This window comes from Triturus cristatus, chromosome 12 (assembly GCF_964204655.1).
Source record: "Triturus cristatus chromosome 12, aTriCri1.1, whole genome shotgun sequence".
Lineage (NCBI taxonomy): Eukaryota > Metazoa > Chordata > Amphibia > Caudata > Salamandridae > Triturus > Triturus cristatus.
In genome coordinates, this window is record NC_140595.1 from 125,990,853 (window position 1) to 126,017,339 (window position 26,487).

Below are 26,487 nucleotides of genomic sequence, written 5' to 3' on the forward strand. Positions count from 1 at the left end.
TGTTTAATTTTTTGACTGTAAATTACTATTGCATGTGAATTAAAACACTTGGAACTAAAATAAGTGTGTTTAGAGTCATTTTAATGCCTGAAATTGGTCAAAATAGAAGCTTCTGAGTAGGAGAAAAAGTGTGTAAAAATGGCAATTTTGGTCATATTGAGGCTTTAAAAAGTAGTTATTCAACATGAGGCACAATCCAAATCATATTTTGAATCAATTTTTCAACAGTCCAAAAAATTCAATTTTCTGATGAAAAACGATGACCAGTGACCTGTCGAACTTTCTCCAGCTGGTCAGACATGAACATTTTTTAATGTTTAATTGTTTGACTGTAAATGACCATTGCATGTGAATTATAAATCTTGGAACAAAAATAAGTGTGTTTAGAGTCATTTTAATGCCTGAAATTGGTCGAAATAGAAGCTTCTGAGTAAGAGAAAAAGTCTGCAAAAATGGCAATTTTTGGTCACATTGAGGCTTTAAAAAGTAGTTAGTCAACATGAGGCCCAATCCAAATGATATTTTGAATCAATTTTTCAACATTCCAAAAAGTCAATTTTCTGATGAAAAATGATGACACGTGACATGTCGAACTTTCTCCAGATGGTCAGAAATGGTAAGTTTTTTAAGTTTAATTTTTTGACTGTAAATGAGTGTTGCATGTGAATTATCACTTTTGGGGCTAAAATAAGAGGGTTTAGAGTCATTTTAATGCCTTAAATTGGTCAAAATAGAAGCTTCTGAGTAGGAGAAAAAGTATGTAAAAATGGTAATTTTGGTCACATTGAGGCTTTAAAAAGTAGTTATTCAACATGAGGCACAATCCAAATGACATTTTGAATCAATATTTCTCCAGTCAAAAAAATCAATTTTCTGATGAAAAACGATGATCAATGACCTGTCGAACTTTCTCCAGATGGTCAGAAATGGAAATATTTTAATGTTTTGTCTTTTGACTATAAATGACTACTGCATGTGAATTAGAACTTTTGGGGCTAAAACAAGTGGGTTTAGAGTCATTTTAATGCCTGAAATTGGTTGAAATAGAAGCTTCTGAGTAGGAGAAAAAGTCTGTAAAAATGGCAATTTTGGTCACATTGAGGCATTAAAAAGTAGTTATTCAACATGAGGCACAATCCAAATGACATTTTGAATCAATTTTTCAAAAGTCCAAAAAATAAATTTTCTGATGAAAAACGATGATCCGTGACCTGTCAAACTTTCTCCAGATGGTCAGAGATGGTAAGTTTTTAATGTTTAATTATTTGACTGTAAATTACTATTGCATGTGAATTAGAACTCTTGGAACTAAAATAAGTGTGTTTAGAGTGATTTTAATGCCTGAAATTGGTCGAAATAGAAGCTTCTGAGTAAGAGAAAAAGTCTGTAAAAATGGCAATTTTTGGTCAGATTGAGGCTTTAAAAAATAGTTGTTCAACATGAGGCACAATCCAAATGACATTTTGAATCAATTTTTCTACAGTCCAAAAAATCAATTTTCTGATGAAAAATGATGATCTGTGACCTGTAGAACTTTCTCCACATGGTCAGGAATGGTAATATTTTAAAGTTTAATTTTTTGACTGTAAGTGACTATTGCATCTGAATTATCACTGGTGGGGCTAAAATAAGTGGGTTTATAGTCATTTTAATGCCTGAAATTGGTCGAAATAGAAGCTTCTGAGTAGGAGAAAAAGTTTGTAAAAGTGGCAATTTTGTTCACATTGAGGCATTAAAAAGTAGTTATTCAACATGAGGCACAATCCAAATGACATTTTGAATCAATTTTTCTACAGTCCAAAAAATCAATTTTCTGATGAAAAATGATGATCTGTGACCTATCGAACTTTCTCCACATGGTCAGGAATGGTAATATTTTAAAGTTTAATTTTTTGACTGTAAATGACTATTGCATGTGAATTAGAACACTTGGAACTAAAATAAGTGTGTTTAGGGTCATTTTAATGCCTGAAATTGGTCAAAATAGAAGCTTCTGAGTAGGAGAAAAAGTGTGTAAAAATGGCAATTTTGGTCACATTGAGGATTTAAAAAGTAGTTGTTCAACATAAGGCACAATCCAAATGTCATTTTGAATCAATTTTTCTACAGTCCAAAAAATCAATTTTCTGATGAAAAACGATGACCCTTGACCTGTAAAACTTTCTCCAGATGATCAGAAATGGTTATTTTTTTAAAGTTTAATTTTTTGACTGTAAATGACTATTGGATGTGAATTATCACTTTTGGGGCTAAAATAGGTGGGTTTAGAGTCATTTTAATGGCTGAAATTAGTCGAAAGGGAAGCTTCTGAGTAGGAGAAAAAATTGGTAAAAATGGCAAATTTGGTCACATTGAGGCTTTAAAAAGTAGGTATTCAACATGAGGCACAATCCAAATGACATTTTGAATCAATTTTACTGCAGTCCAAAAAATCAATTTTCAGATGGTCAGAAATGGTAATTTTTTAATGTTTAATTTTTTTTACTGCAAATGACTAGTGCATGTGAATTAGAACGCTTGGAACTAAAATAGGTGTGTTTAGAGTCATTTTAATGCCTGAAATTCGTTGAAATTGAAACTTCTGAGTAGGAGAAAAAGTCTGTAAAAATTGCAATTTTGGTCACATTGAGGCTTTAAAAAGTAGTTATTCAACATGAGGCACAATTCACATGACATTTTGCATCAATTTTTGTACAGTCCAAAAAATCAATTTTCTGATGAAAAACGATGACCCGTGACCTGTCGAACTTTTTCCAGATGGTCAGAAATGGTAAATTTTTTAAGTTTAATTTTTTGACCGTAAATGAGTGTTGCATGTGAATTATCACTTTTGGGGCTAAAATAAGAGGGTTTAGAGTCATTTTAATGCCTTAAATTGGTCAAAATAGAAGCTTCTGAGTAGGAGAAAAAGTATGTAAAAATGGCAATTTTGGTCACATTGAGGCTTTAAAAAGTAGTTATTCAACATGAGGCACAATCCAAATGACATTTTGAATCAATTTTTCTCCAGTCCAAAAAATCAATTTTCTGATGAAAAACGATGATCAATGACCTGTCGAACTTTCTCCAGATGGTCAGAAAGGGAAATATTTTAATGTTTTGTCTTTTGACTGTAAATGACTACTGCATGTGAATTAGAACTTTTGGGGCTAAAATAAGTGGGTTTAGAGTCATTTTAATGCCTGAAATTGGTTGAAATAGAAGCTTCTGAGTAGGAGAAAAAGTCTGTAAAAATGGCAATTTTGGTCACATTGAGGCATTAAAAAGTAGTTATTCAACATGAGGCACAATCCAAACGACATTTTGAATCAATTTTTCTACAGTCCAAAAAAGTCAATTTTCTGATGAAAAACGATGACCCGTGACCTGTCGAACTTTCTCCAGATGGTCAGAAATGGTAAGTTTTTAATGTTTTATTTTTTTACTGTAAATTACTATTGCATGTGAATTAGAACACTTGGAACTAAAATAAGTGTGTTTAGAGTCATTTTAATGCCTGAAATTGGTCGAAATAGAAGCTTCTGAGTAAGAGAAAAAGTCTGTAAAAATGGCAATTTTTGGTCACATTGAGGCTTTAAAAAGTAGTTAGTCAACATGAGGCCCAATCCAAATGACATTTTGAATCAATTTTTCAACATTCCAAAAAGTCAATTTTCTGATGAAAAACGATGACCCGTGACGTGTTTGAACTTTCTCCAGATGGTCAGAAATGGTAAGTTTTTAATGTTTAATTTTTTGACTGTAAATTACTATTGCATGTGAATTAGAACACTTGGAACTAAAATAAGTGTGTTTAGAGTCATTTTAATGCCTGAAATTGGTCAAAATAGAAGCTTCTGAGTAGGAGAAAAAGTGTGTAAAAATAGCAATTTTGGTCATATTGAGGCTTTAAAAAGTAGTTATTCAACATGAGGCACAATCCAAATGACATTTTGAATCAATTTCTTTACAGTTCAAAAAATCAATTTTCTGATGAAAAACGATGACCGGTGACCTGTCGAACTTTCTCCAGCTGGTCAGACATGGTAATATGGTAAATTTTTTATTGTTTAACTTTTTGACTGTAAATGACTATTGCATGTGAATGATCACTTTTGGAACTAAAATAAGTGTGATTAGAGTCATTTTAAGGCCTGAAATTGGTCGAAATAGAGGCTCCTGTGTAGGAGAAAAAGTCTGTAAAAATGGCAATTTTGGTCACATTGAGGCTTTAAAAAGTAGTTATTCAACATGAGGCACAATTCAAATGACAATTTGCATCAATTTTTCAACAGTCCAAAAAATCTATTTTCTGACGAAAAACGATGATCTGTGACCTGTCGAACTTTCTCCACATGGCCAGGAATGGTAATATTTTAAAGTTTAATTTTTTCACTGTAAATGACTATTGCATGTGAATTATCACTTTTGGGGCTAAAATAAGTGGGTTTAGAGTCATTTTAATGCCTGAAATTGGTCGAAATAGAAGCTTCTGAGTAGGAGAAAAAGTCTGTAAAAATGGCAATTTTGGTCACATTGAGGCATTAAAAAGTAGTTATTCAACATGAGGCACAATTCATATGACAATTTGCATCAATTTTTCAAAAGTCCAAAAAATAAATTTTCTGATGAAAAACGATGATCCGTGACCTGTCAAACTTTCTCCAGATGGTCAGAGATGGTAATTTTTTAATGTTTAATTATTTGACTGTAAATGACCATTGCATGTGAATTAGAACTCTTGGAACTGAAATAAGTGTGTTTAGAGTCATTTTAATGCCTGAAATTGGTCGAAATAGAAGCTTCTGAGTAAGAGAAAAAGTCTGTAAAAATGGCAATTTTTGGTCAGATTGAGGCTTTAAAAAATAGTTGTTCAACATGAGGCACAATCCAAATGACATTTTGAATCAATTTTTCTACAGTCCAAAAAATCAATTTTCTGATGAAAAATGATGATCTGTGACCTGTAGAACTTTCTCCACATGGTCAGGAATGGTAATATTTTAAAGTTTAATTTTTTGACTGTAAGTGACTATTGCATCTGAATTATCACTTTTGGGGCTAAAATAAGTGGGTTTATAGTCATTTTAATGCCTGAAATTGATCGAAATAGAAGCTTCTGAGTAGGAGAAAAAGTTTGTAAAAGTGGCAATTTTGTTCACATTGAGGCATTAAAAAGTAGTTATTCAACATGAGGCACAATCCAAATGACATTTTGAATCAATTTTTCTACAGTCCAAAAAATCAATTTTCTGATGAAAAATGATGATCTGTGACCTATCGAACTTTCTCCACATGGTCAGGAATGGTAATATTTTAAAGTTAAATTTTTTGACTGTAAATGACTATTGCATGTGAATTAGAACACTTGGAACTAAAATAAGTGTGTTTAGGGTCATTTTAATGCCTGAAATTGGTCAAAATAGAAGCTTCTGAGTAGGAGAAAAAGTGTGTAAAAATGGCAATTTTGGTCACATTGAGGATTTAAAAAGTAGTTGTTCAACATAAGGCACAATCCAAATGTCATTTTGAATCAATTTTTCTACAGTACAAAAAATCGATTTTCTCTTTTTTTTTTTTTTTTTTTTTTTTTTTCTTTCCTCATATACCACCAGACGGGAGAGGCAATCCAAATGGGGAAGTCCCCTTCCCTAAACCCCCACTCGATAGTATACGATTCCGATGTTAGGACCCCGGGGGGATAGGAAAAGGGGTCTAACCCTACTGGCATTTTACTGTTTGCTCTATCTACTCCAACGTTTACTCACTGAGAGGCCCATTAGTGGTGTTAGAGATTGAGCCCCAACAGTGCCCAGGTAAAATCATCGGAAAAAAGAAAAAAGAAAAAGAAGAGAAAAAAAAAAAAAAAAAAAAAACTTTTGTCATCTGTTCCTCCAGGCCATTAGCGGTGCCCATATCTTTGCTTCACTGGAGGGATCGCAGGCTATATCTGACTCACAAGTGTACATAATATGTTTCAAGCAATCTAAAAAAATCGGTGCCTTCTCATTTTTCCACGCCCTACATATTTCTCGCCTTGCTAATACCATAATATAAAAAATAAGTTTGGAATCAAGGGCACATAATTGATAATTGTTAACTAACCCAAACATGATTGTCTTTGGATTTATAGTAAATTGTACATTTAATACTGTTGCAATGAAATCACCTAGTTTAGCCCAATATTGCGCCAGAGAAGGGCAATCCACAAACATATGTATGTCATCAGCGGCGAGCAATTTACACCGAGGGCACCGATGTTCTAGGTTGGTAAATCTTACAAGTTTCTTGGGCGAGATATAGACTCTATACAGGGTAAACAGATGGTTTTTTTTAAGTGCAGCTGGTTTGACTATAGTATGTAGCATTGTGAAAGAATCCTCCCACAGCTCCTTAAGATTATCATGATTAAGATCAACCTGTTCACCCCATATTTTTAGGAGTTCAATCTCCGGAACTTCTTCTGCTCCCATCATAGCCCAATACCAAAATGCCAACTCTCTTTTCCAGGTCCCTTTCTTGTTTACCAGGTCAAAGCTAGGATTTAATGTACAGGACACCGGCGCAAGAGTAGCCCACCAACCCGATAGTTGATAATATTTGAACCTAGTGAGAGAACCCTCCGTCAAGGTAAAGAGAGAATCCCAGTCAATAAGCTGTGCATCCTTTAGAAGATCTCCCCAGTGTGTAATACCAGCCAACCTCAAAGGGCGAGCTAGTTGATCTTTTAAGCACTCCGGGGTCCCTGGGGAGTCCCAGATCGGGGCCTGGGGAGCATAATAGGGGATTCCCAGCTTTTTCCTGAAAAAAACCCAATTTTTTTGGGCAGCTATCAAAATCTTCAATCTAACTTTTTTTAAAAACCTGGGATCTCCAAATTTAAACAAAAATTAATCCTGACCCTGGGGTACACTGTGTAGCAAAGCCTGAAATAAGGATCCTAAAACAGTAGTATCTGCCTTGTCTGCCAATCGTCTAAAATTTTTTAATTGGAACGAGTGACAGTAGATAAGTAAATCTGGGAGGGCAAGGCCCCCAACTTTTAATTTTCTCGTCAATTTCTTCCAAGATATTCTCGGCAGTTTAGAGTTCCAGATGAATGAACCTATTTTTCCCTGCAATTTAGCTATATCTTTTGGGTCAAAAGTTAACGGAATAGAGTTAAATAAAAAGGTAATTTTCGGCAAAATAGTCATTTTTATGAGGTTCACTCTACCGAATATGTTAAGCGGGAGCCCAGACCAACGTTGAAGGAGATGACAGATTTCCTTATAGACTCTATCAAAGTTAATTTTAGTTATCTGATTTATATGTTGAGCTAAATATATTCCCAAATATCTCATCTTAGGTTTAACAGCCGGGTATTCTTCAGCCGAATTCCACTGCATAACCTCGGTTTTGTCTCTGTTTATTTTATAGCCGGATATTGCCCCAAAGTCCTCTGCCAGAGCAAAGAGTCTAGGGACGGCCTCTTCTGGATTCGATGTATACATTAAGAGATCGTCCGCGTAAAGAGCAAACTTCAGCTCTAAGCTCGCGATTTTAAATGGTTTAAAAATCGGGTCAGATCTCAACTTAATAACTAAAGGCTCAATATACAAATTAAACAAAAGAGGAGAAAGGGGACATCCCTGTCTAGTACCACGGAATATGTGTACCCAATCAGTGAGACAACCATTCACTAAAATTTTGGCTTTGGGACTAGAGTATAAGGCTCGAATTGAGGCTATAAAATTCGATGGCATACCAAGTGCATCTAATGTTTTCCAGAGATAAGGCCAACTGACTTGGTCGAAAGCCTTTGCGGCGTCAATGGCCACAATCGTTAAGGGCGACTTTTCATTAGTCGCTACATCTATGGCAGCAATAGCCTGGAATGTAAGTTCATTCAACTGCCTACCCGGCATAAAGCCTCTTTGATCGCTGTGAACCACTGATTTGATGACCTTGGCCAATCTCGCTGCCAACACGCCCGCAAAGATTTTATAGTCAGTATTCAGCAGCGAGATTGGCCGATAGGATTCAACAATCTGGGGGTCCTTATTGGGTTTTAATATTAGAGTCACTGTTGCCTCAGACCATGTTTGTTGCACAGCTTCGCCGGAGAGATGAATTTTATTAAATAAAATTGTGAGGATTGGCACAATTAATTCTAGATTGATTTGATATGCCTCAACTGGGAGGCCGTCCGGACCCGCTGCTTTTCCTTTTGCCATGCTCTTTAGTTGGTTATAGACTTCACCCTCTTTAATTGATGAACTCAAGAAGACCTTATCTGCTTCTGTGAGATGTGGTAGAACTAGTTGGTTAAGCCACAGTTCAGCCTTCTCCGTAGAGAAATCTCCTTGTTCCGCGTACATCTTCGACATATAATTATGAACTTCTTTTACTATCTCATTGTTGTTATAGGTCAAGGTCCCGAAGCCTTGTAGAATCAAACTCCCAATTTGGTTCTTGGCTCGATCTGTTCTGGCCTTCCAGGCCAAGAAACGGCCACACTTCTCCCCATAGGAGAAATTGCTTAATCTGCTCGCATCCCATCTTTCCTTAATGGCTTTATCGAGGAGAGCCTGATATTCTGCTTTAAGGGAATTTAACTCGTTTGATAATATATCTACATTGGAATATTGCATTAGGGAGGCGAGTTGAAGTTGTTGTTCTTTCAACTTTATTTTTATGAGGGAGGTCACCCAGATGGGGTACTGCAATCTGGCGTTTGCGAGGATAACGCTTGTCATAGCGGTAGTGAGACCGCAGAGGAGTCTCCAAGTGGAGAGCACCCCGGTGGGGACAACCAGTTGAAGAACCTTCTTTTTTCCCTCCGTGAAGACCTATTTGCAAAACTGATTCCTAGGATTGAAATCTCCGAAGGGAATCAGAAGGTAATTTCAGAGAAATGTACAGCCTTAGAGTCAAAATTGGACGATATTTGCACTAGAACAGAGACACTCGAAAATAAAGTGGATATTTTAGCAAAAAGTTCTCAAAGCCACTCGGATATCATCGCTGCTCTACAGACGCAGAATCGGGCTTTTCAAAGCGATATCGAGAGATTAGAGATCCACGCCAGAAGGAATAATCTGAAATTTTTGGAGATCCCGGAAGGAGTAGAGAATGGCAATGTGAAGTCGCTGATATGCAAACTATTGAGAGAGGGGGTCCTAAAAGATAGACTGGATATTGATCTAGAAAAGGAGATTCAGCGAGCCCATAGAGATCCATTTAGACAACATCCAGGCAGGAAGGCCCCAAGGAAGATCCTGGTTAACTTTCTCTCTTTTTCAATTAAGGAGTTGATTCTAGGGCGAGCTCTGAAAGATACATCATTGCACATTAACTCTGTTAAGTATCTAATACGTTCCGATGTGGGCAGAGCCACTGCCCAAAGACAGTGGGAACTGGGCTCTCGGATGTCCGAGTTAAGAAGCCTGGGAGCGCAGGTTATGATGAAGTTTCCCGCTGCCTTAAGAGTGGTTTGGAGAAATAAGACGCACAATTTCTCCTCTGTTCAGGAGGTTGATACCTTTATATCACACATGAAGGGGGTTCAATAGAGGCATTACATACTAACTGTGATAACAGCGATATATCATAAAATATTAACCCACGACACATGCAGAATATGTGGCAAAGAAAAACAAAGGTTAAGCATAAAATTCACTTAAAAAAAAAAAAAAGAAAATTGTGTGTGTGTGTGGATATAGGAGATCACAATATAGTAATAAGTTTACTGAGTCACTGGTTAAGAAAAATATGCGTAATCATGAGCGGTGGGCTCTGTACGGAGAGCGGGGCCTCTCAAATAGGCGATTTTCTTATCGCCAAGATAGTTGTGGGGGGGTTCCTCACGGTGGGTGGTGGGAGGTGGAGGTGGTGGAGGGGAGGGATAGGGTGGGGGAAAAAAACAAATAAAATACTTCCTCATAGAGCCAGCAGTACGAGTTGTAGTAAATTATTCAATACTTCCTGTGTATATAAGTCAGATTTTGATATTCTTTGGTGTATAGAAAATTTTATCCTCTGGAATGATGAATTCCATAAATAAAACTAAAATAATCAGTTGGAATGTGAATGGATTGAGAGATGGGAGGAAACTCAACAGAGTATGTGAATTCTTGAAAAAATCAGGAGCCCATATATGTCTTCTACAAGAGACCCACCTGGAGTCTCAAGAATGTAAGATTGCCTTCGAAAAACAAAGCTGGATTCAGGATCTCCTGTGTTCTCGCCAAAGCGGAAGCACAAGAGGGGTAGCGATATTAATTCGTATAAACAGTAAAATCAGAATAGAGAACCATGACACGGATACGTCAGGTAGATGGCTATCCGCTCAGTTAAAAGTAGACAGTTCTTCCTTAGTTTGTGCAGTCTACTATGGCCCCAATCAGGACTGTCCGGAGCATCTGGCCAATCTGAAGTCATCTCTCTTTAACTTTAATGCCCCTATAATATTGGGGGGTGACTTCAATTTGGTTTTCGACAAAAACCTGGATAGGACTTCCAGAGCCACTGTCGCTCCTTTACCTAAAACAAAATTAGAACTTAAGAATATAATGAGAGACTTCAATTTACTGGATATTTGGAGAATCAGAAATACTATGGGCAGAGACTATTCTTTTTATAGTCATAGATATAAGCATCATTCCCGTATTGATTTTTTCTTGATAGATCAGATGCTTCTTCCTCAAGTAATCTCCTCCTCCTACATTCCCGCTCTACTCTCAGACCACTCATCAGTAGAATTAACAGTATATTCCATAAAAGAAGTACAAATGAGAAGGTGGACTTTTGATAGATCGTTACTACAAGTAGACGCAGTGAGGTCACAGCTATCCACACAGCTGGAAGAATTTTTCAGATTTAACTGTGGCTCAGCGGGTGCTCAGATTGTATGGGAGGCATTTAAGTCTTTTATGAGGGCAATAGTGACTACACTCACGGTCAAGAGAAATAGGGATAAAAGGAAAGCTGAAAAAATCGATTTTCTGATGAAAAACGATGACCCTTGACCTGTAAAACTTTCTCCAGATGATCAGAAATGGTAATTTTTTTAAAGTTTAATTTTTTGACTGTAAATGACTATTGCATGTGAATTATCACTTTTGGGGCTAAAATAAGTGGGTTTAGAGTCATTTTAATGGCTGAAATTAGTCGAAAGGGAAGCTTCTGAGTAGGAGAAAAAATTGGTAAAAATGGCAAATTTGGTCACATTGAGGCTTTAAAAAGTAGGTATTCAACATGAGGCACAATCCAAATGACATTTTGAATCAATTTTACTGCAGTCCAAAAAATCAATTTTCAGATGGTCAGACATGGTAATTTTTTAATGTTTAATTTTTTTTACTGCAAATGACTAGTGCATGTGAATTAGAACGCTTGGAACTAAAATAGGTGTGTTTAGAGTCATTTTAATGCCTGAAATTCGTTGAAATTGAAACTTCTGAGTAGGAGAAAAAGTCTGTAAAAATGGCAATTTTGGTCACATTGAGGCTTTAAAAAGTAGTTATTCAACATGAGGCACAATCCAAATGACATTTTGAATCAATTTTTCTCCAGTCCAAAAAATCAATTTTCTGATGAAAAACGATGATCAATGACCTGTCGAACTTTCTCCAGATGGTCAGAAAGGGAAATATTTTAATGTTTTGTCTTTTGACTGTAAATGACTACTGCATGTGAATTAGAACTTTTGGGGCTAAAATAAGTGGGTTTAGAGTCATTTTAATGCCTGAAATTGGTTGAAATAGAAGCTTCTGAGTAGGAGAAAAAGTCTGTAAAAATGGCAATTTTGGTCACATTGAGGCATTAAAAAGTAGTTATTCAACATGAGGCACAATCCAAACGACATTTTGAATCAATTTTTCTACAGTCCAAAAAAGTCAATTTTCTGATGAAAAACGATGACCCGTGACCTGTCGAACTTTCTCCAGATGGTCAGAAATGGTAAGTTTTTAATGTTTAATTTTTTTACTGTAAATTACTATTGCATGTGAATTAGAACACTTGGAACTAAAATAAGTGTGTTTAGAGTAATTTTAATGCCTGAAATTGGTCGAAATAGAAGCTTCTGAGTAAGAGAAAAAGTCTGTAAAAATGGCAATTTTTGGTCACATTGAGGCTTTAAAAAGTAGTTAGTCAACATGAGGCCCAATCCAAATGACATTTTGAATCAATTTTTCAACATTCCAAAAAGTTAATTTTCTGATGAAAAACGATGACCCGTGACGTGTTTGAACTTTCTCCAGATGGTCAGAAATGGTAAGTTTTTAATGTTTAATTTTTTGACTGTAAATTACTATTGCATGTGAATTAGAACACTTGGAACTAAAATAAGTGTGTTTAGAGTCATTTTAACGCCTGAAATTGGTCAAAATAGAAGCTTCTGAGTAGGAGAAAAATGTGTAAAAATAGCAATTTTGGTCATATTGAGGCTTTAAAAAGTAGTTATTCAACATGAGGCACAATCCAAATGACATTTTGAATCAATTTCTTTACAGTTCAAAAAATCAATTTTCTGATGAAAAACGATGACCCATGACCTGTCGAACTTTCTCCAGCTGGTCAGACATGGTAATATGGTAAGTTTTTTATTGTTTAACTTTTTGACTGTAAATGACTATTGCATGTGAATGATCACTTTTGGAACTAAAATAAGTGTGATTAGAGTCATTTTAAGGCCTGAAATTGGTCGAAATAGAGGCTCCTGTGTAGCAGAAAAAGTCTGTAAAAATGGCAATTTTGGTCACATTGAGGCTTTAAAAAGTAGTTATTCAACATGAGGCACAATCCAAATGACATTCTGAATCAATTTTTCCACAGTCCAAAAAATCTATTTTCTGACAAAAAACGATGATCTGTGACCTGTCGAACTTTCTCCACATGGCCAGGAATGGTAATATTTTAAAGTTTAATTTTTTGACTGTAAATGACTATTGCATGTGAATTATCACTTTTGGGGCTAAAATAAGTGGGTTTAGAGTCATTTTAATGCCTGAAATTGGTCGAAATAGAAGCTTCTGAGTAGGAGAAAAAGTTTGTAAAAGTGGCAATTTTGGTCACATTGAGGCATTAAAAAGTAGTTATTCAACACGAGGCACAATCTAAATGACATTTTGAATCAATTTTTCTACAGTCCAAAAAATCGATTTTCTGATGAAAAATGATGATCTGTGACATGTCGAACTTTCTCCACATGGTCAGGAATGGTAATATTTTAAAGTTTAATTTTTTGACTGTAAATGACTATTGCATGTGAATTAGAACACTTGGAACTAAAATAAGTGTGTTTAGAGTCATTTTAATGCCTGAAATTGGTCAAAATAGAAGCTTCTGAGTAGGAGAAAAAGTGTGTAAAAATGGCAATTTTGGTCACATTGAGGCTTTAAAAAGTAGTTGTTCAACATAAGGCACAATCCAAATGACATTTTGAATCAATTTTTCTACAGTCCAAAAATCAATTTTCTGATGAAAAACGATGATCTTTGACCTGTCGAACTTTCTCTACATGGTCAGGAATGGTAATATTTTAAAGTTTAAGTTTTTTGACTGTAAATGACTATTGCATGTGAATTATCACTTTTGGGGCTAAAATAAGTGGGTTTAGAGTCATTTTAATGCCTGAAATTGGTTGAAATAGAAGCTTCTGAGTAGGAGAAAAAGTCTGTAAAAATGGCAATTTTGGTCACATTGAGGCTTTAAAAAGTAGTTATTCAACACAAGGCACAATCCAAATGACATTTTGAATCAATTTTTCCACAGTCCAAATAATCAATTTTCTGACGAAAAACAATGACCCGTGACCTGTCGAACTTTCTCCAGATGGTCAGAAATGGTAAGTTTTTAATGTTTCATTTTTTGACTGTAAATTACTATTGCATGTGAATTAGAACACTTGGAACTAAAATAAGTGTGTTTAGAGTCATTTTAATGCCTGAAATTGGTCAAAATAGAAGCTTCTGAGTAGGAGAAAAAGTACGTAAAAATGGCAATTTTGGTCACATTGAGGTTTTAAAAAGTAGTTGTTCAACATGAGGCACAATCCAAATGACATTTTGAATCAATTGTTCTACAGTCCAAAAAATCAATTTTCTGATGAAAAACGATGATCTGTGACCTCTCGAACTTTCTCCACATGGTCAGGAATGGTAATATTTTAAAGTTTAATTTTTTTACTATAAATGACTATTGCATGTGAATTATCACTTTTGGGGCTAAAATAAGTGGGTTTAGAGTCATTTTAATGCTTGAAATTGGTCGAAATAGAAGCTTCTGAGTAGGAGAAAAAGTCTGTAAAAATGGCAATTTTGGTCACATTGAGGCATTAAAAAGTAGTTATTCAACGTGAGGCACAGTTCAAATGACAATTTGCATCAATTTTTCAACAGTCCAAAAAATTAATTTTCTGATGAAAAACGGTGATCCGTGACCTGTCAAACTTTTTCCAGATGGTCAGAAATGGTAATTTGTTAATGTTTAATTATTTGACTGTAAATGACCATTGCATGTGTATTAGAACTCTTGGAACTAAATTAAGTGTGTTTAGAGTCATTTTAATGCCTGAAATTGGTCGAAATAGAAGCTTCTGAGTAGGAGAAAAAGTCTGTAAAAATGGCAATTTTGGACACATTGAGGCTTTAAAAAGTAGTTATTCAACATGAGGCACAATCCAAATGACATTTTGAATCAATTTTTCTACAGTCCAAAAAATCAATTTTCTGACGAAAAACAATGACCCCGTGACCTGTCAAACTTTCTCCAGATGGTCAGAAATTGTAAGTTTTTAATGTTTAATTTTTTTACTGTAAATGACTATTGCATGTGAATTATCACTTTCGGGGCTAAAATAAGTGGGTTTAGAGTCATTTTAATGGCTGAAATTAGTCGAAAGGGAAGCTTCTGGGTAGGAGAAAAAATTTGTTAAAATGGCACATTTGGTCACATTGAGGCTTTACAAAGTAGCTATTCAACATGAGGCACAATCCAAATGTCATTTTGAATCAATTTTACTGCAGTCCAAAAAATCAATTTTCTGATGAAAAACGATGATCTGTGACCTGTCGAACTTTCTCCAGATGGTCAGAAATACTTTTGGAACTAAAATAAGTGTGTTTAGAGTCATTTTAATGCCTGAAATTGGTCGAAATAGAAACTTCTGAGTCAGAGAAAAAGTCTGTAAAAATGGCAATTTTGGTCACATTGAGGCTTTAAAAAGTAGTTATTCAACATGAGGCACAATCCAAATGACATTTTGAATCAATTTTTCTACAGTCCAAAAAATCAATTTTCTGATGAAAAACGATGACCCTTGACCTGTAAAACTTTCTCCAGATGATCAGAAATGGTAATTTTTTAAAGTTTAATTTTTTGACTGTAAATGACTATTGCATGTGAAATATCACTTTTGGGGCTAAAATAAGTGGGTTTAGAGTCATTTTAATGGCTGAAATTAGTCGAAAGGGAAGCTTCTGAGTAGGAGAAAAAATTTGTAAAAATGGCACATTTGGTCACATTGAGGCTTTAAAAAGTAGCTATTCAACATGAGGCACAATCCAAATGACATTTGAATCAATTTTACTACAGTCCAAAAAATCAATTTTCAGATGGTCAGAAATGGTAATTTTTTAATGTTTAATTTTTTTTACTGTAAATGACTAGTGCATGTGAATTAGAACGCTTGGAACTAAAATAGGTGTGTTTAGAGTCATTTTAATGCCTGAAATTGGTTGAAATTGAAACTTCTGAGTAGGAGAAAAAGTCTGTAAAAAAGGCAATTTTGGTCACTTTGAGGCTTTAAAAAGTAGTTATTTAACATGAGGCACAATTCAAATGACATTTTGCATCAATTTTTGTACAGTCCAAAAAATCAATTTTCTGATGAAAAACGATCACCAGTGACCTGTCGAACTTTCTCCCGATGATCAGAAATGGTAATTTTTTTAAGTTTAATTTTTTGACTGTAAATGACTGTTGCATGTGAATTAGAACACTTGGAACTAAAATAAGTGTGTTTAGAGTCATTTTAATGCCTGAAATTGGTCAAAATAGAAGCTTCTGAGTAGGAGAAAAAGTACCTAAAAATGGCAATTTTGGTCACATTGAGGTTTTAAAAAGTAGTTGTTCAACATGAGGCACAATCCAAATGACATTTTGAATCAATTGTTCTACAGTCCAAAAAATCAATTTTCTGATGAAAAACGATGATCTGTGACCTCTCGAACTTTCTCCACATGGTCAGGAATGGTAATATTTTAAAGTTTAATTTTTTTACTATAAATGACTATTGCATGTGAATTATCACTTTTGGGACTAAAATAAGTGGGTTTAGAGTCATTTTAATGCTTGAAATTGGTCGAAATAGAAGCTTCTGAGTAGGAGAAAAAGTCTGTAAAAATGGCAATTTTGGTCACATTGAGGCATTAAAAAGTAGTTATTCAACGTGAGGCACAGTTCAAATGACAATTTGCATCAATTTTTCAACAGTCCAAAAAATTAATTTTCTGATGAAAAACGGTGATCCGTGACCTGTCAAACTTTTTCCAGATGGTCAGAAATGGTAATTTGTTAATGTTTAATTATTTGACTGTAAATGACCATTGCATGTGTATTAGAACTCTTGGAACTAAATTAAGTGTGTTTAGAGTCATTTTAATGCCTGAAATTGGTCGAAATAGAAGCTTCTGAGTAGGAGAAAAAGTCTGTAAAAATGGCAATTTTGGACACATTGAGGCTTTAAAAAGTAGTTATTCAACATGAGGCACAATCCAAATGACATTTTGAATCAATTTTTCTACAGTCCAAAAAATCAATTTTCTGACGAAAAACAATGACCCCGTGACCTGTCGAACTTTCTCCAGATGGTCAGAAATTGTAAGTTTTTAATGTTTAATTTTTTTACTGTAAATGACTATTGCATGTGAATTATCACTTTCGGGGCTAAAATAAGTGGGTTTAGAGTCATTTTAATGGCTGAAATTAGTCGAAAGGGAAGCTTCTGGGTAGGAGAAAAAATTTGTTAAAATGGCACATTTGGTCACATTGAGGCTTTACAAAGTAGCAATTCAACATGAGGCACAATCCAAATGTCATTTTGAATCAATTTTACTGCAGTCCAAAAAATCAATTTTCTGATGAAAAACGATGATCTGTGACCTGTCGAACTTTCTCCAGATGGTCAGAAATACTTTTGGAACTAAAATAAGTGTGTTTAGAGTCATTTTAATGCCTGAAATTGGTCGAAATAGAAACTTCTGAGTCAGAGAAAAAGTCTGTAAAAATGGCAATTTTGGTCACATTGAGGCTTTAAAAAGTAGTTATTCAACATGAGGCACAATCCAAATGACATTTTGAATCAATTTTTCTACAGTCCAAAAAATCAATTTTCTGATGAAAAACGATGACCCTTGACCTGTAAAACTTTCTCCAGATGATCAGAAATGGTAATTTTTTAAAGTTTAATTTTTTGACTGTAAATGACTATTGCATGTGAAATATTACTTTTGGGGCTAAAATAAGTGGGTTTAGAGTCATTTTAATGGCTGAAATTAGTCGAAAGGGAAGCTTCTGAGTAGGAGAAAAAATTTGTAAAAATGGCACATTTGGTCACATTGAGGCTTTAAAAAGTAGCTATTCAACATGAGGCACAATCCAAATGACATTTGAATCAATTTTACTACAGTCCAAAAAATCAATTTTCAGATGGTCAGAAATGGTAATTTTTTAATGTTTAATTTTTTTTACTGTAAATGACTAGTTCATGTGAATTAGAACGCTTGGAACTAAAATAGGTGTGTTTAGAGTCATTTTAATGCCTGAAATTGGTTGAAATTGAAACTTCTGAGTAGGAGATAAAGTCTGTAAAAAAGGCAATTTTGGTCACTTTGAGGCTTTAAAAAGTAGTTATTTAACATGAGGCACAATTCAAATGACATTTTGCATCAATTTTTGTACAGTCCAAAAAATCAATTTTCTGATGAAAAACGATCACCAGTGACCTGTCGAACTTTCTCCCGATGATCAGAAATGGTAATTTTTTTAAGTTTATTTTTTTGACTGTAAATGACTGTTGCATGTGAATTATTACTTTTGGGGCTAAAATAAGAGTGTTTAGAGTCATTTTAAAGCCTGAAATTGGTCAAAATAGAAGCTTCTGAGTAGGAAATAAGTCTGTAAAAATTGCAATTTTGGTCACATTGAGGCTTTAAAAAGTAGTTATTTAACATGAGGCACAATCCAAATGAAATTTTGAATCAATTTTTCTACAGTCTAAAAAGTCAATTTTCTGACGAAAAACAATGACCCCGTGACCTGTCGAACTTTCTCCAGATGGTCAGAAATTGTAAGTTTTTAATGTTTAATTTTTTGACTGTAAATTACTATTGCATGTGAATTAGAACACTTGGAACTAAAATAAGTGTGTTTATTTAGAGTCATTTTAATGCCTGAAATTGGTCAAAATAGAAGCTTCTGAGTAGGAGAAAAAGTATGTAAAACTGGCAATTTTGGTCACATTGAGGCTTTAAAAAGTAGTTGTTCAACATGAGGCACAATCCAAATGTCATTATGAATCAATTTTTCTGCAGTCCAAAAAATCAATTTTCTGATGAAAAACGATGATCTGTGACCTGTCGAACTTTCTCCAGATGGTCAGAAATACTTTAGGAACTAAAATAAGTGTGTTTAGAGTCATTTTAATGCCTGAAATTGGTCGAAATAGAACCTTCTGAGTAAGAGAAAAAGTCTGTAAAAATGGCAATTTTGGTCACATTGAGGCTTTAAAAAGTAGTTATTCAACATGAGGCACAATCCAAATGACATTTTGAATCAATTTTTCTACAGTCCAAAAAATCAATTTTCTGATGAAAAACGATGACCCTTGACCTGTAAAACTTTCTCCAGATGATCAGAAATGGTAACTTTTTTAAAGTTTAATTTTTTGACTTTAAATGACTGTTGCATGTGAATTATCACTTTTGGGGCTAAAATAAGTGGGTTTAGAGTCATTTTAATGGCTGAAGTTAGTCGAAAGGGAAGCTTCTGAGTAGGAGAAAAAATGTGTAAAAATGGCACATTTGGTCACATTGAGGCTTTAAAAAGTAGCTATTCAACATGAGGCACAATCCAAATGACATTTGAATCAATTTTACTACAGTCCAAAAAATCAATTTTCAGATGGTCAGAAATGGTAATTTTTTAATGTTTAATTTGTTTACTGTAAATGACTAGTGCATGTGAATTAGAACGCTTGGAACTAAAATAGGTGTGTTTAGAGTCATTTTAATGCCTGAAATTGGTTGAAATTGAAACTTCTGAGTAGGAGAAAAAGTCTGTAAAAAAGGCAATTTTGGTCACTTTGAGGCTTTAAAAAGTAGTTATTCAACATGAGGAACAATTCACATGACATTTTGCATCAATTTTTGTACAGTCCAAAAAAATCAATTTTCTGATGAAAAACGATCACCAGTGACCTGTCGAACTTTCTCCCGATGATCAGAAATGGTAATTTTTTTAAGTTTAATTTTTTGACTGTAAATGACTGTTGCATGTGAAATATTACTTTTGGGGCTAAAATAAGAGTGTTAAGAGTCATTTTAATGCCTGAAATTGGTAGCAATAGAAGCTTCTGAGTAGGAGAAAAAGTCTGTAGAAATGGCAATTTTGGTCACATTGAGGCATTAAAAAGTAGTTATTCAACATGAGGCACAATTCAAATGACAATTTGCATCAATTTTTCAACAGTCCAAAAAATAAATTTTCTGATGAAAAACGATGATCCGTGAACTGTCAAACTTTCTCCAGATGGTCAGAAATGGTAATTTTTTAATGTTTAATTTTTTAACTGTAAATGACTATTGCATGTGAATTATCACTTTTGGGGCTAAAATAAGTGGGTTTAGAGTCATTTTAATGCCTGAAATTGGTCGAAATAGAAGCTTCTGAGTAGGAGAAAAAGTCTATAAAAATGGCAATTTTGGTCACATTGAGGCATTAAAAAGTAGTTATTCAACATGAGGCACAATTCAAATGACAATTTGCATCAATTTTTGCAACAGTCCAAAAAATAAATTTTCTGATGAAAAACGATGATCTGTGACCTGTCGAACTTTCTCCACATGGTCAGGAATGGTAATATTTTAAAGTTTAGGTTTTTTACTGTAAATGACTATTGCATGTGAATTATCACTTTTGGGGCTAAAATAAGTGGGTTTAGAGTCATTTTAATGCCTGAAATTGGTCGAAATAGAAGCTTCTGAGTAGGAGAAAAAGTCTGTAAAAATGGCAATTTTGGACACATTGAGGCTTTAAAAAGTAGTTATTCAACATGAGGCACAATCCAAATGACATTTTGAATCAATTTTTCTACAGTCCAAAAAATCAATTTTCTGATGAAAAACGATGACCCGCGACCTGTCAAACTTTCTCCAGATGGTCAGAAATGGAAATTTTTTAATGTTTTGTCATTTCACTGTAAATGACTATTGCATGGGAAATATCACTTTTGGGGCTAAAATAAGTGGGTTTAGAGTCATTTTAATGGCTGAAATTAGTCGAAATAGAAGCTTCTGAGTAGGAGAAAAAGTCTGTAAAAATGGCAATTTTGGTCACATTGAGGCTTTAAAAAGTAGTTATTCAACACAAGGCACAATCCAAATGACATTTTGAATCAATTTTTCCACAGTCCAAATAATCAATTTTCTGACGAAAAACAATGACCCGTGACCTGTCGAACTTTCTCCAGATGGTCAGAAATGGTAAGTTTTTAATGTTTCATTTTTTGACTGTAAATTACTATTGCATGTGAATTAGAACACTTGGAACTAAAATAAGTGTGTTTAGAGTCATTTTAATGCCTGAAATTGGTCAAAATAGAAGCTTCTGAGTAGGAGAAAAAGTACGTAAAAATGGCAATTTTGGTCACATTGAGGTTTTAAAAAGTAGTTGTTCAACATGAGGCACAATCCAAATGACATTTTGAATCAATTGTTCTACAGTCCAAAAAATCAATTTTCTGATGAAAAACGATGATCTGTGACCTCTCGAACTTTCTCCACATGGTCAGGAATGGTAATATTTTAAAGTTTAATTTTTTTACTATAAATGACTATTGCATGTGAATTATCACTTTTGGGGCTAAAATAAGTGGGTTTAGAGTCATTTTAATGCTTGAAATTGGTCGAAATAGAAGCTTCTGAGTAGGAGAAAAAGTCTGTAAAAATGGCAATTTTGGTCACATTGAGGCATTAAAAAGTAGTTATTCAACGTGAGGCACAGTTCAAATGACAATTTGCATCAATTTTTCAACAGTCCAAAAAATAAATTTTCTGATGAAAAACGGTGATCCGTGACCTGTCAAACTTTTTCCAGATGGTCAGAAATGGTAATTTGTTAATGTTTAATTATTTGACTGTAAATGACCATTGCATGTGTATTAGAACTCTTGGAACTAAATTAAGTGTGTTTAGAGTCATTTTAATGCCTGAAATTGGTCGAAATAGAAGCTTCTGAGTAGGAGAAAAAGTCTGTAAAAATGGCAATTTTGGACACATTGAGGCTTTAAAAAGTAGTTATTCAACATGAGGCACAATCCAAATGACATTTTGAATCAATTTTTCTACAGTCCAAAAAATCAATTTTCTGACGAAAAACAATGACCCCGTGACCTGTCGAACTTTCTCCAGATGGTCAGAAATTGTAAGTTTTTAATGTTTAATTTTTTTACTGTAAATGACTATTGCATGTGAATTATCACTTTCGGGGCTAAAATAAGTGGGTTTAGAGTCATTTTAATGGCTGAAATTAGTCGAAAGGGAAGCTTCTGGGTAGGAGAAAAAATTTGTTAAAATGGCACATTTGGTCACATTGAGGCTTTACAAAGTAGCTATTCAACATGAGGCACAATCCAAATGTCATTTTGAATCAATTTTACTGCAGTCCAAAAAATCAATTTTCTGATGAAAAACGATGATCTGTGACCTGTCGAACTTTCTCCAGATGGTCAGAAATTGTAAGTTTTTAATGTTTAATTTTTTGACTGTAAATTACTATTGCATGTGAATTAGAACACTTGGAACTAAAATAAGTGTGTTTATTTAGAGTCATTTTAATGCCTGAAATTGGTCAAAATAGAAGCTTCTGAGTAGGAGAAAAAGTATGTAAAACTGGCAATTTTGGTCACATTGAGGCTTTAAAAAGTAGTTGTTCAACATGAGGCACAATCCAAATGTCATTATGAATCAATTTTTCTGCAGTCCAAAAAATCAATTTTCCGATGAAAAACGATGATCTGTGACCTGTCGAACTTTCTCCAGATGGTCAGAAATACTTTAGGAACTAAAATAAGTGTGTTTAGAGTCATTTTAATGCCTGAAATTGGTCGAAATAGAACCTTCTGAGTAAGAGAAAAAGTCTGTAAAAATGGCAATTTTGGTCACATTGAGGCTTTAAAAAGTAGTTATTCAACATGAGGCACAATCCAAATGACATTTTGAATCAATTTTTCTACAGTCCAAAAAATCAATTTTCTGATGAAAAACGATGACCCTTGACCTGTAAAACTTTCTCCAGATGATCAGAAATGGTAACTTTTTTAAAGTTTAATTTTTTGACTGTAAATGACTGTTGCATGTGAATTATCACTTTTGGGGCTAAAATAAGTGGGTTTAGAGTCATTTTAATGGCTGAAATTAGTCGAAAGGGAAGCTTCTGAGTAGGAGAAAAAATGTGTAAAAATGGCACATTTGGTCACATTGAGGCTTTAAAAAGTAGCTATTCAACATGAGGCACAATCCAAATGACATTTGAATCAATTTTACTACAGTCCAAAAAATCAATTTTCAGATGGTCAGAAATGGTAATTTTTTAATGTTTAATTTGTTTACTGTAAATGACTAGTGCATGTGAATTAGAACGCTTGGAACTAAAATAGGTGTGTTTAGAGTCATTTTAATGCCTGAAATTGGTTGAAATTGAAACTTCTGAGTAGGAGAAAAAGTCTGTAAAAAGGCAATTTTGGTCACTTTGAGGCTTTAAAAAGTAGTTATTCAACATGAGGAACAATTCACATGACATTTTGCATCAATTTTTGTACAGTCCAAAAAAATCAATTTTCTGATGAAAAACGATGATCCGTGAACTGTCAAACTTTCTCCAGATGGTCAGAAATGGTAATTTTTTAATGTTTAATTTTTTGACTGTAAATTACTATTGCAAGTGAATTAGAACACTTGGAACTAAAATAAGTGTTTTTAGAGTCATTTTAATGCCTGAAATTGGTTGAAATAGAGGCATCTGAGTAGAAGAAAAAGTCTGTAAAAATGGCAATTTTGGTCATATTGAGGCTTTAAAAAGAAGTTATTCAAGATGAGGCACAATCCAAATGACATTTTGAATCAATTTTTCTACAGACCAAAAAATCAATTTTCTGATGAAAAACGATGATCTGTGACCTGTCGAACTTTCTCCACATGGTCAGGAATGGTAATATTTTAAAGTTTAATGTTTTTTACTGTAAATGACTATTGCATGTGAATTATCACTTTTGGGGCTAAAATAAGTGGGTTTAGAGTCATTTTAATGCCTGAAATTGGTCGAAATAGAAGCTTCTGAGTAGGAGAAAAAGTCTATAAAAATGGCAATTTTGGTCACATTGAGGCATTAAAAAGTAGTTATTCAACATGAGGCACAATTCAAATGACAATTTGCATAAATTTTTGCAACAGTCCAAAAAATAAATTTTCTGATGAAAAACGATGATCTGTGACCTGTCGAACTTTCTCCACATGGTCAGGAATGGTAATATTTTAAAGTTTAGGTTTTTTACTGTAAATGACTATTGCATGTGAATTATCACTTTTGGCGCTAAAATAAGTGGGTTTAGAGTCATTTTAATGCCTGAAATTGGTCGAAATAGAAGCTTCTGAGTAGGAGAAAAAGTCTGTAAAAATGGCAATTTTGGACACATTGAGGCTTTAAAAAGTAGTTATTCAACATGAGGCACAATCCAAATGACATTTTGAATCAATTTTTCTACAGTCCAAAAAATCAATTTTCTGATGAAAAACGATGACCCGCGACCTGTCAAACTTTCTCCAGATGGTCAGAAATGGAAATTTTTTAATGTTTTGTCATTTCACTGTAAATGACTATTGCATGGGAAATATCACTTTTGCGGCTAAAATAAGTGGGTTTAGAGTCATTTTAATGGCTGAAATTAGTCGAAATAGAAGCTTCTGAGTAGGAGAAAAAGTCTGTAAAAATGGCAATTTTGGTCACATTGAGGCTTTAAAAAGTAGGTATTCAACACAAGGCACAATCCAAATGACATTTTGAATCAATTTTTCCACAGTCCAAAAAATCAATTTTCTGACGAAAAACAATGACCTGTGACCTGTCGAACTTTCTCCAGATGGTCAGAAATGGTAAGTTTTTAATGTTTCATTTTTTGACTGTAAATTACTATTGCATGTGAATTAGAACACTTGGAACTAAAATAAGTGTGTTTAGAGTCATTTTAATGCCTGAAATTGGTCAAAATAGAAGCTTCTGAGTAGGAGAAAAAGTACGTAAAAATGGCAATTTTGGTCACATTGAGGTTTTAATAAGTAGTTGTTCAACATGAGGCACAATCCAAATGACATTTTGAATCAATTGTTCTACAGTCCAAAAAATCAATTTTCTGATGAAAAACGATGATCTGTGACCTCTCGAACTTTCTCCACATGGACAGGAATGGTAATATTTTAAAGTTTAATTTTTTTACTGTAAATGACTATTGCATGTGAATTATCACTTTTGGGGCTAAAATACGTGGGTTTAGAGTCATTTTAATGCTTGAAATTGGTCGAAATAGAAGCTTCTGAGTAGGAGAAAAAGTCTGTAAAAATGGCAATTTTGGTCACATTGAGGCATTAAAAAGTAGTTATTCAACGTGAGGCACAGTTCAAATGACAATTTGCATCAATTTTTCAACAGTCCAAAAAATAAATTTTCTGATGAAAAACGGTGATCCGTGACCTGTCAAACTTTTTCCAGATGGTCAGAAATGGTAATTTGTTAATGTTTAATTATTTGACTGTAAATGACCATTGCATGTGTATTAGAACTCTTGGAACTAAATTAAGTGTGTTTAGAGTCATTTTAATGCCTGAAATTGGTCGAAATAGAAGCTTCTGAGTAGGAGAAAAAGTCTGTAAAAATGGCAATTTTGGACACATTGAGCTTTAAAAAGTAGTTATTCAACATGAGGCACAATCCAAATGACATTTTGAATCAATTTTTCTACAGTCCAAAAAATCAATTTTCTGACGAAAAACAATGACCCCGTGACCTGTCGAACTTTCTCCAGATGATCAGAAATGGTAATTTTTTAAAGTTTAATTTTTTGACTGTAAATGACTATTGCATGTGAATTATCACTTTTGGGGCTAAAATAAGTGGGTTTAGAGTCATTTTAATGACTGAAATTAGTCGAAAGGGAAGCTTCTGGGTAGGAGAAAAAATTTGTAAAAATGGCACATTTGGTCACATTGAGGCTTTAAAAAGTAGCTATTCAACATGAGGCACAATCCAAATGACATTTGAATCAATTTTACTACAGTCCAAAAAATCAATTTTCAGATGGTCAGAAATGGTAATTTTTTAATGTTTAATTTTTTGACTGTAAATGACTGTTGCATGTGAATTATTAATTTTGGGGCTAAAATAAGAGTGTTTAGAGTCATTTTAATGCCTGAAATTGGTCAAAATAGAAGCTTCAGAGTAGGAAATAAATCTGTAAAAATGGCAATTTTGGTCACATTGAGGCTTTAAAAAGTAGTTATTCAACATGAGGCACAATCCAAATGACATTTTGAATCAATTTTTCTACAGTCCAAAAAATCAATTTTCTGATGAAAAACGATGACCCGCGACCTGTCAAACTTTCTCCAGATGGTCAGAAATGGAAATTTTTTAATGTTTTGTCATTTCACTGTAAATGACTATTGCATGGGAAATATCACTTTTGCGGCTAAAATAAGTGGGTTTAGAGTCATTTTAATGGCTGAAATTAGTCGAAATAGAAGCTTCTGAGTAGGAGAAAAAGTCTGTAAAAATGGCAATTTTGGTCACATTGAGGCTTTAAAAAGTAGTTATTCAACACAAGGCACAATCCAAATGACATTTTGAATCAATTTTTCCACAGTCCAAAAAATCAATTTTCTGACGAAAAACAATGACCTGTGACCTGTCGAACTTTCTCCAGATGGTCAGAAATGGTAAGTTTTTAATGTTTCATTTTTTGACTGTAAATTACTATTGCATGTGAATTAGAACACTTGGAACTAAAATAAGTGTGTTTAGAGTCATTTTAATGCCTGAAATTGGTCAAAATAGAAGCTTCTGAGTAGGAGAAAAAGTACGTAAAAATGGCAATTTTGGTCACATTGAGGTTTTAATAAGTAGTTGTTCAACATGAGGCACAATCCAAATGACATTTTGAATCAATTGTTCTACAGTCCAAAAAATCAATTTTCG